General features: G+C 45.5%; 1 long non-coding RNA gene across 1 annotated transcript; it reads right to left on the bottom strand.

Moving 5' to 3' along the window:
- Positions 1-4,796: 4,796 nt before the first annotated feature.
- Positions 4,797-17,905, bottom strand: LOC110340937. Its single transcript, XR_002382785.2, has 3 exons — positions 17,545-17,905; positions 12,262-12,387; positions 4,797-5,512 (listed from the first exon to the last, which is right to left on the bottom strand). It is a non-coding gene; the product is annotated as an uncharacterized LOC110340937 (long non-coding RNA).
- Between the last annotated feature and the right edge of the window lie 1,359 nt (positions 17,906-19,264).

Genomic DNA, 19,264 nt, shown 5'->3' with positions numbered 1-19,264 from the left:
AACTCAATTCCAAATGCATCAAAGACATCACATAAATCCATCCACACTGAAATGCATGTAAGAGAAAGTGTTCCCTTGAAAGTACCCTTGAACACATGGGCATAGGAGACCACTTCCTAAATAGAACACCAGTAGCACAGACACTGAGAACAACAGTTAATGAATGGGACCTCCTGAAACTGAGAAGCTTCTGTAAAGCAACAAACATGATCAACAACACAAAACGGCTTCCTACAGAATGGGAAAAGATCTACACCAACCCCATATTTGACAGAGGGCTGATCTCCAAAACATATAAAGAACTCAAGAGAATAGACACAAGACTACCAAATAATTCTATTAAAAACAGAGAATTCTCAATAGAGGACTCTCTAATGACTGAAAGGCACTTAAGGAAATGTTCAACATCCTTAGTCATCAGGGAAATGCAAATCAAAACAATTCTGAAATTCCATCTTACATTGATCAGAATGGCTAAGATCAAAAACACCAGTGACAGCTTATGCGGGAGAGAATGTGGAGAAAGGGGAACACTCCTCCATTGCTGGTGGGAGTGCAAACTTGTACAGACACTTTGGAAATCAGTAGGGTGATTTCTCAGAAAATTAGGAATCAACCTACCTCAGGACTCTGCAATACCACTGTTGGACATATAAGGAGGCACATTCACACCACAAGGACATTTGCTCATCTATGTTCATAGCAGCATTATTCGTAATAGTCAGAACTTGGAAACAACCTGGATGCCCCTCAACTGAAGAATGGATAAAGAAAATGTGATACATTTACACAATGGAGTACTACTCAGTGGTAAGAAATAATGACATCTTTAAATTTGCAGGCAAATAGACAGAACTAGAAAACAAAAAAAAAATCCTGAGTGAGGTAACCTATATCCAGAAAGACAAATATAGTATGTACTCACTCATAAGTGGATACCAGACATAAAGCAAAAGATACCCAGCCTACAATCCAACCCCAGAGAAGCTAGAACCCTCTTCCAGAAACAGATGAAGCAGATTCAGAGATCTGTACTAACCATTGGGCTGACCTCCCAGAGTACAATCCAAGTGAGGAAGGAGAAATAATATGAACAAAGAAGTCAAGACCATGATGGGGAAACTCACAGAATCAGCTGACCTGAGCTAGTGAGAGATCACTGACTCTGTACTGTCAACTCAGGAACCAGCATATGTCTGAACTAGGACCCCTGAATACAGGTGACAATGGTGTGGCTTGGGCAGTCTATGAGGCCACTGGCAGTGGGTCCAAGATCTAACACTAAAGCACAAACTGACTTAGTGGAGCCCATTCTCTATGGAGAGATACCTTGCTCAGCCTAGACATGGGCTGGGGGGAGCGGGTGCCTTGGTCCTGCCTCAACGACATGATGGGACAGACTTAGTTGACATCCTAGAAGAGACCTTACCATCTCTGGGGGGGATGGGAGGTACGGAAGGAGGGGAGAGTGAGAGGACAGGCAGGAGGGGGGAGCTGGGATTGAAATGTAAAAAATTTTTAAAAAATTAAAAAAGAGGTGTGTATTGAAATGCTTAGGGATTAATTGCCCTAATGTCTGCAGCTCACTTCAAACGACTCATCATAATCCCTTAGGTATGGTATATAAAGCAAACAGGGAGACGGCCGCTGCCTTTGTATACAGATGTAGAGTACAAGAGGGTGTCTTTGGCTTTAGTGATTGGATTTGGGGGAGGGGTCAGACTTACTGAAGCATAATCTATATAGAATAAAAAAATCCACCCCTTGTAAGTTTGGAGATTTATTTACTAACTTTCACTAGTATCATGTGAGCACCAGCCCCAGCTCTGGCTTTCTGAATGGCCAGCACGGTCGGCAGCATTACCACAGCCCAGCCCGGGGCATGCTATCATGACCCAAATCTTTCTCCTTGCCGTCCTTCCCTCCTGCCCCAGACACCAGGCTCCACTTCTTGTTTCCCAGCCACCCTCTCAGAGGTGGCACTTATAGGCCACTGCCTTTTGTGACTGGCATCTTTTTATTCAGTGTTCTAGCTCACTTGGGCTGTTGTAACAAAATACCACAAACTGGACACCTTGAAACAATAGACATTTGTTGCCTCATCCTTATCAGGCTGTGGGGAGGGACACACCCTCCAAGGTTTCGGGGAGAATATGTTACAGTCTTTTCTCTGAGCTTCTATTGTCACTAACAACCTTGGCATTCCTTAGCATACAGTGGTGGAGCTCTGAAACTCCCCCCCATCTTCGAACCGTATTCTCCCTGGATGTCTCTTTATACAGTGGTTCTCAGCCCATGGGGGTCACATGTCAGATATCCTGCATATCAGATTACGATTCATAACAGTAGGAAAACTACGGTTATGAAGTAGCAATGGAAATAATTTTATGGCTGGGGTCACCACAGCATGAGGAACTGTATTAAAGGGTGGCAGCATTTGGAGGGTTGAGAACCACTGCTTTACGAGGACTCCAGATGCTTTATTTCGATATGGCTTTGTATTGTAATCTGAATCTGAAACGTCCTCACAGGCACAGGCTCATCAGCTGATGGTGTTTCTGGAAGGCAGCAGAAACTGTATGGGATAGGCCTATGTAGAGGCCTCTGTCCTTAAGGGCATATTTTGACCTCTGTGCCCCCCCTTCTACTTCCCAGTCACCAGGAAGTGGGCAGCTTTTCCTCTGCAGGCCCTGCCCCTATGCCGTGCTATAGGCCTAATAGCAGCCCCACCTCGGGACTATGCACTGTAAGCCAAAATAAACCTTCTTCTTTACAGTGAGTCTCCAAGGTATTCTGTTACACTAACAGAACGTTGACGAGGTAAGACCTTTAGTAACTGTAAGAACTGTTAGTATTGACCCACTAAGACTTTATTTCCAAAGAATGTCTCATTCCAGATATTGGCAGTTAAGCTCAACCCATACAGTTATCATAATTCGATATTCAGTTAGGTTTTTTTGTTGTTGTTTTGACACAGGGTTTCCCTGTTTAGCTTTGGAGCCTGTCCTGGAACTAGCTCTTGTAGACTGGGCTCGTCTTGAACTCACAGAGATCTGCCTGCCTCTGCCTCCCGAGTGCGGGGATTAAAGGTGTGCGCCACCCCCCCCCCCTCCCCCACTCACTTAGTCTTTTGCATACACCAATAGCGTGGTCCTTTATTGCTATCTAATATTCCACTGTTTGAATATACTATTTTCTGTTTATTAAGTTATCAGCTGAAAGGCGTGTGTTAGGCAATGATGAACAAAGGCACTATACATTTTCATATAAGTGTTTGCATGAACACAAAGTTTTACCTCTTAGGTAGATGCTGAGGAATGAGATTATGCTTAATTTAGCTTTTGAAATCTCAAAGCCTACCCCAAGTGACATACTTCCTCCTTCAAGTCCATCGCTCCAAGCCTTTCTAACCCTACGTATTAGTCAGGGTTCTCTAGAGAACAGAACTTATAGAATGAATCTCTCTCATATAGACTATTGGAATGATTTAGCTGCAGTACAGCTAACCTAACAAAGGCTGGCTGTGAATGGAAAGTCCAAGGAGCCAATAGCTGCCCAGGCTACAAGACTGGATGTCTCAGCTGGTCTTCAGTATATGCTGGATTCCCAAAGAAGTAGGCTCGAATGCCAGTGAAAGAATGGATGTGTGCAGTGAGTCTTTGTCCCACCAGCCAGCTCCCAAATAATGACATGGGGACTTAAGAAAGCTCAGCCTAGAGCTTAGGCTTGTTCCTAGCTAGCTCTTATAACTTAAATTGGCCCATTTCTATTAATCTACCTTCTATCATGTGGTAGATTCCATCTTGCACCTTTTTCCTCTGTGTATCTTCTGGTGTCTCCCGCACACCTAGATTCCTCCTCCTCTTTCTTTCTTTCCCTGGAAATCCCACCTATACCTCCCGCCTAGCTATCGGCCATTCAGCTTATTACACCAGTTACAGCAATGCACCTTCCTTCACACAGTGAACAAATATCCTACAACAGATGTGCTCGCAAGGCGAGAGCCAGCAGGCAAAGAGCCAAAGCTTCCTTCTTCCATGTCCTTATATTGGCAGCCAGGAGAACGTGTGGCCCGGGCTAAACGTGTCTCTTCCCTCCTCAAGATCTAGATCAAAGGTGTGTGTGTGTTCCTGCCTCAGAGGTTCAGACTGGAAGTGGATTCACCCACTTCAAACCAAGCAAAAATAAGCTCTCACAGGTGTGCCCTCCAGTTTTGGATTTAAAGTAGACAACCAAGTGTTGAGTGAAGCCTTTTCCTTGCCAGCCGCTTTGGTTTTTCCCCACCAGTCGCCTGGGCTCTGCCATGCTGTAGTCCCCAAAAACACACAAGACGCTGTATTAATTATGAAGCTGTTGGCCTTGTTTGTTTCTTACTGTGTAGGTGAAATTTGGTACTCCGCCATTAGCCAAGTGGCATATTAGAGGCGCATACAGATGAGGTAATAAAAGGGCGGTTTACCACACCACTAACCACACCCACTTTAGGCATAACTAAAGACGTATAAGGACGTAGGCGGTGAACTACGTCACTAGCCAGGCCCACTTTTGGGCATGGCTAGGGGCGTGTACGGAGGAAGGTATGAAAGACTGAGCAGCAGAACGTCTTGCCCTCTTTCTGGCTTCCAGTTCGGCGGTGGAAAAATGCTCGGCTCATCTGGCATCATTACTGGCTAGCTCTGACTTAAGTATTTACTCCACAATTGTTAATCTAAGTATTTCTCTTACCGGAGAAAAGGGTCCGGACTTCTTACCCCTATGGCAGCTACATGATGACTCCCTGTGTTTCTCCTTCCCAGAATCCTGCTCGACTCCTAGTCCCTCCTATCTTACTTCCCTATTGGCCGACAGTGCTTTATTCAACAACAGATTTAGACAGATTTACAGAATGGCATCTCCCATCAACCAAGAATAGCCAATCACACCCTATTAGAGAGTTCCACTCCCTTGTGACTAAGCACTCAAATACATGAATTTACGGAGGCCCTTCTCATTCAAACCACATTTCCCTCCCTGACTCTGCTAGGCTTTAGTCATATCACAATGCATAAATGTATTCAGTCCAACTGAAAAAGCCTCTTAAGTCTTTCACAGTCTCAACACTGTGTAAAGGTCCAAAGGTCAAAGTCTCTGAGACTCATGGCAATGTCTTAACTGTAACCCCTGTAAAATTCAACAGCAGACCACACATTTCTAACACACAATGGTACAAGATGAAGGAAAGGGAGCATAGTAAGGAAATATTGGACCAAAGCAAGACCTAAAACCAGCAGGGAAAACTCCAAATTCAGCACCTCTATGCTTGATGTCAAAGTACTCTTCATATTTCCAACTCCTTTCAGCTTTGTTGACTGCAACTCACTTCTCTCTCTTGGGCTGGTTCCACTCCCTGTTAGCAGCACCTCAGCAGGCATCACATGACTCTGGCATCTCCAACATCTTGGGGTCTCCAAGGTAATCCAGTCTTCTTCACAGCTTCGCACAACGACTCCTTTAGGCCTCTATGCAGGGACACCTGTTATGAAATATTATTTTAAGATGTGTTATATTCTCTTTTGCTGTTGAATATTTATTTAATGATGCAAAGATGTGTTGCATTCTTTTATATTGCATTTGTTTAACTCTGTGAAGCTGTGTTACTTTGCCTGCTTAAAACACCTGATTGGTCTAAGAAAGAGCTGAATGACCAATAGCTAGGGAAGAAAGAAATAGTCAGGGCTGCTAGGCAGAGAGAATAAATAGGAAGAGAAATCTAGGCTTAAGAGAGTAGTGAAAAGAGAGGAGAGAGGAGGATGTCAGGGGCCAGTCATTCAGCCACACAATCAACCACAAGTAAGAAGGGAAGAATTAAGAAAGATTAAAAAGCCCAGGGGCAAAGCATAGTTAAAGAGAAACAGGATAATTTAAGTTAGAAAAACTGGCAAGCTAAGGCCAGCATTCATAAGTAAGAATAAGTCTCCATATATTTATTTGGGAGCTGGGTGGTGGGCCACTAAATAGAAAAACAAAGCAAAACAAAACCACTAGAGACACCCCTGACACACACATGGTCTCAGAGGCATTCCTTAGCTTTGGGGGGAGACTCCACAGTGCCTTTCTTGTTTTGTTGACTCCAAAGCCAGCATCACAAGACCAAAGCTGCCAAGTTCTGCTGCTTAATGGGGTTGGAACTCAGTCTCCTCTGTCAACTACCTTTACATCATCTTTCTGTTGTTGATAGCTTCCTTCATGTGGTGATATCTTGTTTGGGATCTAACAAATAAAGCCTACCTGAAGATCAGAATGCAAATCTAGTTGTACACTAGTTAGCCACAGAGGCCAGGTGGTGGTGGCGCACACCTTTAATCCCAGCACTCAGGAGAGAGGCAGACAGATCCCTGTTAGTTCAAGGTCACCTTGAGCTACACAAAATTGATCCAGTTTAAAGAGAAACAGAGCTCACACAAAGGTCATCTCAGCCCTTGGGATCCCATACCTTTCACCTTTAATCCCAGCACTAGAGAGGAATATATGGCGGGTGGAGACAGGAGCTCAGTGCAGTCTGAGGTTTGGTGGAGACAGACACAGTCTGGAGATGCAGTCTGAGGACAGGATCGCCCTTTCTGTCTGAGCATTAATAGAGGTGAGAGCTGTCTGGTGGCTGCTGATTTGCTTCTCTGGTCTTCAGTTTTAATTAACCCCAATATCTATGTCTGGGTTTGTATTATAAAGAACAATTAGAATTGGTGCTATGCCTTCATTTAAGCTTTTCTTTAATTCCTTTTCTCAAGCTGGAAGCTTAGCTGCATGGAGTCTTGCCCTGAGGTCACCACTCCCTTTATTCCATCTAGCATCAGGCTTTTCCTTAGACCTTTTCTCTGCTTGAGCAGAGGACCTGCACTTCCCGGTGCTCCTTGTGCAGTTATGTACATGGTGTTTGTCCTTATACACATGGCGTTTGTCCTTATACACATGGTGTTTGTCCTTATACACATGGCATTTGTCCTTATACACATGGCGTTTGTCCTTATACACATGGTGTTTGTCCTTATACACATGGCGTTTGTCCTTATATACATGGCGTTTGTCCTTATATACATGGTGTTTGTCCTTATACACATGGCGTTCGTCCTTATACACATGGCGTTTGTCCTTATACACATGGCGTTTGTCCTTATACACATGGCGTTTGTCCTTATACACATGGCGTTTGTCCTTATATACATGGTGTTTGTCCTTATATACATGGCGTTTGTCCTTATATATATGGTGTTTGTCCTTGTCCAGCTCTCTCATTTTCATTATAGATCTGCGTAAGGGTGAGGACTGGGCTAGCAGGTGAAGGTGATCGACACTAATCCTAACAGGTTCGATCCCCAGGACCCACTTGGTAGAAGGAAAGCAACAACTTCCGCAGGTTGTCCTCTGACTTCCACAGGAATGCCATTGCACACGTGTCCCACCCTCCTAAATAAGTAAAACAAATCTGGTTCTCTTAAGGGTGATTACTAATAATCACATGGCACCATCAGTGCTAGGCTGTCTTGAAATCCTTTCTGCCAACACCATTAATCCAAAAATTCTTCAGGTAGCTTCAGGCATATTTTTCAGACAAGGGTAGAAAGAAGCCACAATCTTTACCAAGATATCCTAAAAGGCCATTAATATTATTCCTCTCTGAAACTTCTTAAGTGAGGCAGTCCTATTTCAGCACCACTGTCTTCCATGCTTCTGCTAGAATGGCCCATTAAAGCCCCACTGAAAGCACTCAACTGCTTTTCTAGTCCAAAGACTACAAATATACATTCTGCCAGCAAGCAGCATGGTCAGGCCTCACACAGCAACACTCCATTCCTGGTACCAGCTCCTGTCTTGGTCATTATTCTACTGCTATGGGGAGACAACATGACCAAGGTGATTCTTATTTTGAAAAACACAAAAACACATTTATTTGGGGGTTGGCTTACAGTTTCAGAGGTCAGTCTATTGCCATCATGGAGAGGATCATGGTAGCATTCTCAGTGCTAGAACAGTAGCTGAAAGCGACATCCTGATCTGCAGGCCAGAAGGGAGGGAGAGGGAAAGAGAGTAGAGACAGACAGACAGAGACAGAACCTGGGCCTGGCATGGGTTTTTGAAACATCAAAGCCCAGAGCCCATGACACCACTTCCTCCAACAAGGGCACACCTCCTACTCCTTCTAATCCTAGCAAACAATCCCACTCCCTGGTGACTGAAACATTCAAATACAGGCGCCTGTGGCGTCCCAGCACTCAACAACTTAGGCCAGCATTTCAGACTCCACTATACTCCAGATGTGGTACACTGGAGAGGCAAGGCCCTCAGACAGCCCTTGTTAACAAGAGCACTTCGTGTAGGTTTGTTCTTGTTTGGTTCTGCTGTGTTAGCTGTGGATGCTACAATAGTGTGCCGTAAGCTCTGTAGCTCACACCATACGTATCTGCTGCTCATAGTTTTGACACCTGGAACGTACCAGGTTTTTAATTCCTTGGAAAGGCTCTTCCTGGTTTGCAGCCCTCGCTCAGGAGGAGGGGTTCCTCACATACTGTGTCACCCCTCTCCCTCCCGCGGGCGCCACCTTCAAGTGCCACGGAGATTAGAACATCACCTTGGATTTTTGATAAAGTCCAGCCGACACAGAGCCAGACAACTGGAGAAGCCCTTTTCAAATGTTTGTTAAGTGGGCAAGCCAGTGAGAACTCAGTAATGGGAAACAAGACAGCGACAAGGAACGTGGGAGTGCACACTGTGACACTGTGACAGCTTCCCACGGGGAAGGCAGATGCCATCCACACGATACTGTCTTTCTGACTGGGCGCTGGAAGTGCTCCTCAAGGAGAAGGCTCCTTGGTCCCATCTACCTTTCTGTTCCTACTCTGCAATTTTGCTGCCCTGCTTAATAAGTTATTAAATTTCTTCAAAGCGTTTTCAAGGTAGGGTGCAGTGTAAATAAATACTTTTTCAAAGTCTAACTGGAGTGAGGACAACAGATGCCTCCTGGGGTGACGTGCAGGAAGGGCTGGGTGGAGAAGGGTGTCTGGAGGACAGAAAGTTCCCTGAGAGCATGGTTACTTTGTGGAGTCCGGAGCATAGAGTTCTGTGCTGTTCCAGAAAAAACACAAAACAAAACAAAAACCTGACCTTTGTGGAAAGAGTTGGTCTTTTGTTTTTGTTTTTTAAGTTGAATTCTTTTGATATAAGCAAACCCTTATGTTCCTTTGAGATGGAAACCTATTCCTGTTAACTGTACAGAAACCCAATTTTATCCACATTCACAACTGACAGCCAGCAAATGGAACTTTCCACCCTAGATTTAAAGTAGACCAAGATCAGCCTGGTGGTGGTGGCACACACCTTTTTTTCCCTGCCCTCAGGAGGCAGAGGCAGGTGGATCTCTGTGGATTCGAAGCTAGGCTAGTCTACACAGAAAGTTCCAGGACAGCCACAGCAACACAGAGTACCCTGTCTTGAGGAGAAAAAAAAAGGACCAAGATCAAGAAAACACAAGGCTAGAGCTGAACTTGGGCAAAAGCTTTGGGCAGGGTCTTTGTCACAGAGCCCACTGGGAAGGGCTAAGGGGACTTTCTAAAGGTTTGAAATCAACCCTGGTTCTGAACACGTGGGCAGAAGTTGTCCGGCCTCATCCTACCTCTTAATGAGACCCAGGTGGACTCTGAACTTCTCATTGGAGGCTCAGTCAATAAATGCCATTCCCTATTCCTCCAAGCCGCTGGCTTGAGCCCCCACTGATCCAGTCAATGGCCCCCTGGTGTCCCCCGTCCCCGCCCCCCCACGCCCACAACCTGGGTGGTCCATGTCAAAGTTGTACCTGTTAGGGACTTGGGGTGCAGCCAACAAACACCATTGCTCATAAGTTAGTCGAGCCCTGAGGTGGACATTGGAGGAACTGACTTCATGTCACATGCTGGCCTCCCCATCCTTCACAAGCAGGAGGGGCTCCCCACATTCTAAGAGTATACCTGGAGCAAGGGTACAGTAGATGCTAGTGTTGTTGTTTTCTGTAATTTGGACTTTAAATATGTTTCCCAGCCCCCCAAAGGCCGGTGTCCAGAAGGTTTGAGCAGGATGTGGGAGCTGCAGGCAGCAGAGCCTACTGAGAAGTTCTGGCCCCTGGCGTGGATCCCCTCCTCCCATCTTTTCATTTCTAGCCTCAAGGAGAGTGCTTTACCTTGACCCTGGCCCCTGCTATGATGTAGAGACAGACCCCAAAGAGTGAGGTAACACCAGCCTTTTCTCTTACAAGGATGGTTGGCTTTATTTTGCCTCCCTCAATGAAGATTTGCTTAAATAAAACTCAAATTGATTTATCAGGTTTCCATTGCTTTTTAAAATGTGTGTAGCTTTCCAAAATGAAGTAAAAACAGAATTAGTGAAAATCCCAAGTACTAGCCAGGATGAAGAAAAACTGTCACTTGAGCTGAGGGTAACAGGTACCATGGCTGCTCTGTAAAGCAGATTGTAATTTCTTCCAAGTGTGAACATGACCAAGCAATGCACTCCTGACAAAAATATATATTTACACAAACACCTGCATATGAGTTGTAAAGACTCTTCCCCTCCCATAGTTGCTAAAACGTAGAACCAACCCAAATGCCTTTCACCAGGAGAATGGATACATAAATCCTGGTGCTCGCACATCATAGGTTTCTGTAACAAGGAAAAAGCGAACAATGCAGAACATGACTCCAGTGGACCTCACGGAAACAGTGCACAGGGAGGAAGAGGAAGAGAAGTTCAAAGGCAGAGACCCAGCTGGCGTCCTTAGGCTGCTTCTACCGAGAGTCCCACGCTCTCTGGTGCCTGGTGGTGTCTAGTGTGCAGGCCTGGAGGGCCCCCAGCATACATGTTGGACAAGTGCCACAGTTACTATCGCTGCTCAGACAGCCCTGTTTTCCGTCTAGCCGAGACAAAGCTCATCACAGTGGTGATCGTGGTAAACTTTCCCATACAGAAAGACCAAGACGGCACTGTTGGCAGAGACCTCCTGAGTAAGAGATGCTCACTTCGGTTGTTGGAGGCCGCCAAAGCTGTCATTCATAAAACACAATGAAGAGACTGGGCCAACACTAGACTAGTTATCATGAAAAGGAAACATTTTTGAGGCTGCAGACCAACTTGTCCAGATGTTGGTTGAAGGTTTAACTAGAATGACGACATCTCTGTCTGCTCTGGGTGTCACCTGATACATGGCAAACACCAGTTCTCACATTCATGTTGTTTACCTTACTTAGTGAAACACAGTGATACATATTTGTTTAAACCAAAAAGGGATAAACCAACCTCATAGCTTGTAGGTTCTTTTGGCCTTAAATTCTTTGAATTTAAAATAATAATCTTAGAACATAGTTTTAATCTTGACGTTAACATACTAAATTATTCTCAAAGTCATACGACTATGCAGACTGCACTCTAAGTTTCTGAGAGAAATCACTGTCTTTCTATGTTAGTTTATCTAGGAAGTAAGTGAAGGGCAGCTTAAGCTGTACTCACTTCCTATTGTAGTTTAGGGAAACCTACTGAGACCTCCGCACTCCCGACAGTGGTAAGAAAGAAAAGGTTCCCTTGTTTCCCAGAGAATTAGTTACAAATGGTGCTCTGCTTAATTAGAAGACAACAGGTCAGTGATAAGGGGATGGTAATTTCTTTTGTGTTTACCTTATGAATGTTTAACCAACCATAAAAGACACCCATAGTGGAAATTGCCAGAAAAAGAGAACTGTTCAGCAGGTGCATGAGTATTAAACACACACAGTATTAAACACACTCACTTAGGTGAGGGAAGCCAGTGTGCAGAAGTCAGATTCTGTATGATGCCAAGAAGACAAAGTTTGCGGAGGTGCTCCCAGAGGCTGGGGCTTGGGGAGGCTTGAGCAGGTCAACTGGGGCATGTTTTCAGGGCAAGGAAACTAGCCTGCGTGACAGTGAATACTTGACATTAGACATTTTCCTGGGCCCATGGAACTTCATATCACAAGTAAAAACTCTTTTTCAAAAGTGCTTTTTGAGCTGGGCATTGGTGGCACACGCCTTTAGTCCCAGCACTCGGGAGGCAGAGGCAGGCGGATCTCTGTGAGTTTGAGACCAGCCTGGTCTACAGGAGTGAGTTCCAGACAGGCTCCAAAGCCAGAGAGAAACCCTGTCCCGAAAACCAACCAAACAAAAAGTACTTTTTGCAAAAAGGTGTGTGTGTTCATGCAGGTGTACATGCAGAGGTTGGAGGTCAGTCTCGAGTGTTGGCCTCACCTTCCATCTTGTTGGAGGCGGTCTCTTCTCTTGTTTCCCACAGCACTCTCCCCAACCACTGGGCTAGCCAGCCCACGAGCCTCTGGAGAGTCTCCGGCCTCTTCTTTCCATGGAGCTGTAGAAGTGCTGGGATGAAAGACTTCATACATGAGTTCTGGACTCTGAAATGAGGGCCTTTATTATTATTGTTACTATTATTGTTGTTTTTATTGTGTACCCCTGCAGGCCAGAAGAGGGCACCAAATCTCTTTACAGGTGGCTGTGAGCCACCATGTGGTTGCTGGGAATAGAACTCAGGACCTCTGGAAGACCAGCTAGCTTAACCACTGAGCCAACTCTCCAATCCCTAAAATGAGGTTCTTATGCCCTCATGCTTTGAAACAAACATTTTACCCACTGAGTTGTCTCTCTACCCCCAAGAAAAAAATTTTTAAATAAAGCAAAACAAACAAATACACACAAAAAACAAGGTCTGTTTATGCAGTCCTGGCTGTCCCAGAATTCTGTGTATATCAGGCTGGCCTTGAACTCACAGAAATCTGCCTGCCTCTGCCCTGAGTACTGGAATTAAAGGTATGGGCCATCATGCCTGGCTAAGAAAATCTTAATAAATGCAAACTTAAAGTCTTTTGGGAAGTTGAAGAATTCCAGGATGGAATGTAGATTATGACCAAAGAATTTTTGTTTGTAATTAGGTGTGTGTGTATAATTATTTTCTTTTTTTTTTTTTTTTTTTTTTTTTTTTTTTTGGTTTTTACGAGACAGAGTTTCTCTGTATTGTTTCGGAGGCTATCGGTCCAGCCCGGCCTCGAACTCACAGAGATCCGCCTGCCTCTGCCTCCCGAGTGCTGGGATTAAAGGCGTGCGCCACCACCGCCCGGCGTGTATAATTATTTTCAAATAAAACTTAAGGAAAAAGTATGTGCCAGAGGCGACACGTATGTGTAAGGAGTCTCCAGGAGCTGAAGGAGAGAGATTCGAGATGGCTGCTGCAGGGCCGAAGCCAGGCTGGACGGTGAGCGGACAGGCACAGCCAGGCTCATTTGAAGAGTGACGATTTTGTGCTGGTTGTTGTACATCCGGGGCCCTGGGGAGGCTGTCATTATTTCTTCTGTCGTTTTTGGAATCACAGCTGAAGCTGTGTGGAGCAGGCGTGGATTGAAGCTAATGTTCTTAATCTCAGGCTTTTTCTGTAGCTCATAATGTTCATCTACCAAGTCACTCAAAAAGCTCAAACTGGCCCAACTGACTTCTTTCACCAAGAACAGTGGACAATTTGTACAAAGTATGTTTGGGGCCGGGCGTTGGTGGTGCACGCCTTTAATCCCAGCACTCGGGAGGCAGAGGCAGGCGGATCTCTGTGAGTTCGAGGCCGGGCTGGACCGATAGCCTCCGAAACAATACAGAGAAACCCTGTCTCGAAAACAAACAAACAAACAAACAAAGTATGTTTGGGTTGTTAATACTGAACATACCCTTTTTAACTTTTAGTTTTGAAAAAGCACGCGCGCGCACACACACACACACACACACACACACAAACATGCACCCTGGAGTCACAGATGGTTGTGAGGCCCCATGTGGGAGCTGAGAATTGAACCCAGGCCCTCTGCCAGAGCAGCAAGTGCTCTAAACTGATCTCCCCAGCCTCGGGTCTCACTACACAGCATAGCCCAAACTTTGCTTGCCCTCGCAGAGATCTGTCTTCCTCTGACTCCTGAGTGCTATGATTAAAGACATGCACGACCACATCCAGTAAAAAACGTCTTAATTCCCTTTCTGCACACATTCAGAAACCAGCATCCTGTGCACACTGGACCTTCGTTGGCTATTTAGAAGAACATACTGCTGGGGACATGGCCCAATGTCTACCACTCACTTAAAGTACTTTCAAATAAGAATGTAGTAACATCTATTTTACTTTAATTTTATTCCATCTAAGCTCCATTGTTGTCAGGCTCTCTCTTTCCTATCTAATCCAAATTGCACAAATTCCACATTCTCCAGACACAGGTTATTCTCTGTACTGACACAGCCAGGTCTTACACAGACCTCAGCCCCAAGCATTGGGGTAGACATGCGAAAGCAGCAGCAATAGGGTGATGATAGCCTTAGCTCGAATGACACCCCAAAGAGATCACGCTAGGCCAAGAAGAGATGTGGTCTGGAACAAGGCCTTGTTGCCAAGCAACCCCAGAGGGATGAAATGAACACAGTCTGTTTTCATGTAGCTGCATCTCAAATGAATGCTGAGTTGATCCCATGCAAAGTTAATAATTGCCGTGCGACTCTTTCCATTTAAGTGACGGCTGCCAGAAGCCAGAGCTAAAGAAACAAATGGGGTCTTTATTTAAATGTTATCAGGGAAGGGGGAAAGGCCGGCACAAGCGAATTCAGGTCTTGTGCTTTTCCATTTGCATCTTAGGTGGGAAATCTGATGTTTCTATCAGGGACTGCTATTGAATCTGCCTGGCAGATTCTCAGGCAGACAGGATAATACACTCCAACTTGCTGAGAAAAGATTTTTACCTAGGGGCAAGAGAAATCTTGGGATCGTCTGAGACCACTTACTGTCCTTCTCAGTAGATCTGAAATGTGCTTTTCCCATTAGTATGTTCACAGAAGGCAAATTATTGTAAAAATTTAAAAATAATCTTGCTCTTCTACCTCGCACCAAGGCTGCAAGAGCACAGCTGGATATGCCCAGCACAGCTGGATATGCCCAGCAGCCCTCTAGTTGAGAGCTCATCAGTATTACCAAGAGAAAATGGGACGGAAGCGAAGCCTCTCACCCACCCTGCAGAGCCTCCATTAATTCCAGTAAGCTGCCCAGTGAGAGCAGGCCAAGGGCTTCTTACCCTGGAAACATTTTAGATCATTGTTTTACGACCATGTAACACGACACTGGGAATAAAGCATTTTTATCCCAAGAAGCTAATTTTACTTCAGATGGAAAACTTCCTCGCCTAAAGCAGTTGGGGCCAGACTTCATTCTGAGGAAGGACGCCCCCGAGTCCAGGCTTTCCTGGCTTCGCTCTTATGCAATGTATTTTTTGGCTTTCAGTGTGTATGAGCTCGTGTAGGAGCAGGCTGGGACTCGCTGGGAAGCTCCAGCTAGCCTTGAACTTGTCTCCTCCTGAGCTCAGGGTGTGGACCACAATGCTAGCTTTATTTCCTGGCTTTGAGGAAATAACTCCCTTCCCTCCTGCCACCCCTTCACTCTCAACTCCTACTAGGCCAGTTTGAGAAAATGCCTTCCTAGCCAACTGGCCTCTGTGGAGTGATGAGTATTTGCTTATTGAGTTGAACAGAAGGTATTAAAACAGACAAAACAGACAGTCACTGCCCGCCCAGACGTCAGGGGTATGAGACACGGCAGAAGCCATAGGCAACATGCCTGGGCTCTGGCCTAAGGTTTACCAACAATAGCTAATAGTAAATGGCACCACTGCATACAAGCCAGCCACTCGGGGAATACTTACCGAATGAGATTACAATTAGATACCTCAGCACAGCTGTTCACATGGATCTTTTAAGATACAAAGCACTTTGACATTCTTGAGGATGTTGTTGACCCACACACAGGCAGAGGAAGCAACCTGTGTTTGGGCTGCCGGGACAGGTGTGCATCCTGTTGGGCACAATGGCTCCCTTTTTTCCTAAATGCCTGGCAGCAGCTGGAGGCTGGACCACAGCTGGGCTCAATGCCACGAACAAAGAAACATCCTGCCATAGCGAGAGAGCAAGTGAGTGCGGTCACAGCGCTCTGGTGACTGTGACATTGGATGGCTGCACAGAGCAGCGCTCGCCTTCCGGAGGGTGAGCTGCATCTTCCTCGCTGTGTGCCACGGATGTGCTTCCTCCTGGCTGCACTTGGGGGATAGAATTCCTTTGATGTAAACTGGAGCTATGGTCTGTGGGGAAAGCTTTTGGAAGAAGTGCTACTGAATGTCCTTCACGTATGGCTTACAATTTCTGAAGCAGAAAGTGATCCCGTCTCTTTTGGACCATGGCTGGCACTTTCTACATGACTGTTTTCAAGTCATTTCTCAAGTTCTTGGGAGACTCATTCACCATGGGATTCAGCGGGACACCTAGGTGAAGTTTCTCCCAGAACAGTAGGCGTTCACCCTTGCGGTAGGGGAGGGTTTGAATTAGCATCTGAGACACTTCCAAGACCCTTTTTAGCTAGTGGGAAGTGTATTCTAAGATGCAGACAGTGCCTTTTGGGAGCAAATTATAATAGCTCCCCATTTCTGATATAACACAGCAGCTAGGCTCTTGCCACTGTGAAAGTACTTTAAGTGAAATACAGGGTACCTGTTGAGACTAGTACATCTAAAATATCCGGGGAAAGGATTGTAGGAATCTTCCCAAATGGGAAGGATGCGCTGTATCTCAGAAGACCCATTGTCTCCCTGTTTACCAGGCAGCATGTCTACTTAGGAAAGAGTGTGGTGACAAACAGCGCATGTGTGAAGGGCGAGGACCAGCCCCGTCTTCTGTCTTGCTCGGAGTAAGCACACAGGCACTATTTCATTGATTGTTACCCCAAAGTGATGTAGCTTCTTCCCTCTCAAATGTCTCTCTCTCTTCCAGACAGGGTCTTTCTCTGGATAGCAAACTGGCTTCATAATCACCATGTGGCCTGGGCTGTCCTCAGAGTCTTCTTCTCCTGTCCCAACCTCTGGACGCTGGGATTGTAGATGTGGGACCTTCATGCCCATCCTCGGCTCTCTAATTTTTATTTTTTGTAAATGTGGTATCTTCCCTAGGCAAGCTGTGGCCTTACCTGAAATTTACCTTGAAACCAAACCAAGCTTTAAAGCAAACGGAAGCTGAATTTTCATGGAACCTTGCATACTTTTTCGGTGGCACGACCTGCCGATTTCTGGCCACACTGACAGACCTTGTTTCTCTTTAATCTTTATTCCCAATTGCCTGTGCTGCCATTGAGAAACAACAATGAATGCTGATTGTGAAAATAATAAGTACCATTTAGAAACCAGGGCAAGCTGTCCTCTCTACCAAAACACACACACACACACACACACACACACACACACACACACACACACACACACAAAGTGCTGTGGGCTTGGCCCTTCCCTCCCAGGGTGTGAGGAAACCCTCATCTGTGACCCTGTCTCCTTCAGGCACCACTGGCCATGAAGAGCTTCAGGCCCCGTGTCTGGGATTTCACACACAGCGACAGCTGCCAGCAATTGGTAGCCAGATCTGGTTTTCATAAAATGAAGGAAGTAGCCAGTAGAGAACATTTACCGTGGAAACAGCTCCAGACTGGGGACTGACCCTTGGTGTGGGTGCTGCTGGCTTTGCCGGTTCTGAGCTGTCCTCTGCTCTCCTGTTGGTCCCCTCCCCCCTTCTTGCTTTCATTTGTGAAATAGTCCAGCTGATTTCATTTCTCTCAGGCTCTGTAGATCGCTCCAATCTATAAAGCGGGGATAAGTGTTTATTGCATCAATCTCCCCTGTCCACCGTGGCTTTTCCTTTTTCAGCTCAGCACTCTGCTGTCCCCACTCCCCGCCACCCAGGTCTCCCACTCTTCCATTTGGCAAGACGTAACGTGTTCTTTACAGTCATGGAATCCAGCAAATTTCCCACTCCTCATGTCTGTGCTCCCTCTGTTGTTTTTGTTCCAAATGGAGGCCTCCTGCAAGCAAATCTGTCCCTGTTCTATGACCTTCACTGATGTAGTGAATGAAAATGCCTTCATTGGAAAACTTCAGCCAATAGTCCCTCTTCAACGTCGTTTTTTAAAAAAGATAAAGTGGGCTTTAGCCCTGCCCTCAGCCTTCTGTGTGACAAGGTCTTTGGGGCTGCTACTTGGTCATCCATCTCTATGAGGTGAGCCAGCTTTGAGCCAAGGAGGCTCTCCCATGGCTGCTGGTCCAATGTGCTTAGGTTTCTTCCTACTTCTCCCTGTCTTCCTTTTGCTAGATTTGCCCTCCTGAACCATGCACTAACTAGGTTTGATTTCCAAAGGCTCTAGTCTTTCATCATAAATACATAATGTGCATTTGCATGTATATATGTATTATGCATGTGTACGTAGACATACACAACACAAATGAACATTTTGCTTTTGGCCACCAAAAGATATGAAAGACTGATGGGGGATGTCCTTCTGTGTATATGTTTGTCTTATTGGTGGATAAATATAGCACTGTTGGCCAATAGGAAAGCAAGATAGGTGGGACTAGGAGTCAAGGAGGAGTCTGGGAAATGTAGACAAGAGTAGAGAGTTGACATGTGATCCTGGGAGGAGAGGATGCATGAGGCTGGCATCCTCCGTAAGATAAGACCTTATAGAAATATATATATATATATATATTAGTAATTATGGGTTAATGCTTTTATTTATTTATTATGTATACAACACTATGCCTCCATGTACACCTGCAGGCCAGAAGAAAGCACCAGATTTCATTACAGATGGTTGTGAGCCACCATGTGGTTGCTGGGAATTGAACTCAGGACCTCTGGAAGAGCAGCCAGTGCTCTTAACCTCTGAGCCATCTCTCCAGCTCCATGGGTTAATACTTAAGACAGAACTAGCCAATGAGAAGCCCTGGACATTGGCCAACAGCATTGTAACTAATAGAGTCTCTGTGTGTTTTTTGGGGTTGATGTGGCTCTGGGACCAGGCTGGTGGGAAGAATGCTCATTACAAAAGACTAGGGATTTAGTTTTGTAGACCCAACACACAGGAGGCTAGATGTGAGGTGTTCCCCATTAGGTATTTATTGTGCCCAGAGCAGGAAGTACAGGATGCTTTTTTCCTCCTTGCCAGTACAAGCTTTAGAACTAACCCTTGATTCTGGAGGACCTATTTTGACCTCAACTGGATTATCATTTTGTCAGGTTCCAATACCAGCTCATAGACCTCACTCAAGAGTTAGGATTTTCCCAGTTTTAGTACATAAACAGGCATACAGGCCATGTGCTATCTAATGCCCTCAGGTTTTACTACATTCATATT

Source organism: Mesocricetus auratus, unplaced genomic scaffold (assembly GCF_017639785.1).
Source record: "Mesocricetus auratus isolate SY011 unplaced genomic scaffold, BCM_Maur_2.0 Super-Scaffold_100029, whole genome shotgun sequence".
Taxonomy (NCBI): Eukaryota; Metazoa; Chordata; class Mammalia; order Rodentia; family Cricetidae; genus Mesocricetus; species Mesocricetus auratus.
This window is presented reverse-complemented; position numbering and strand designations above follow the sequence as displayed.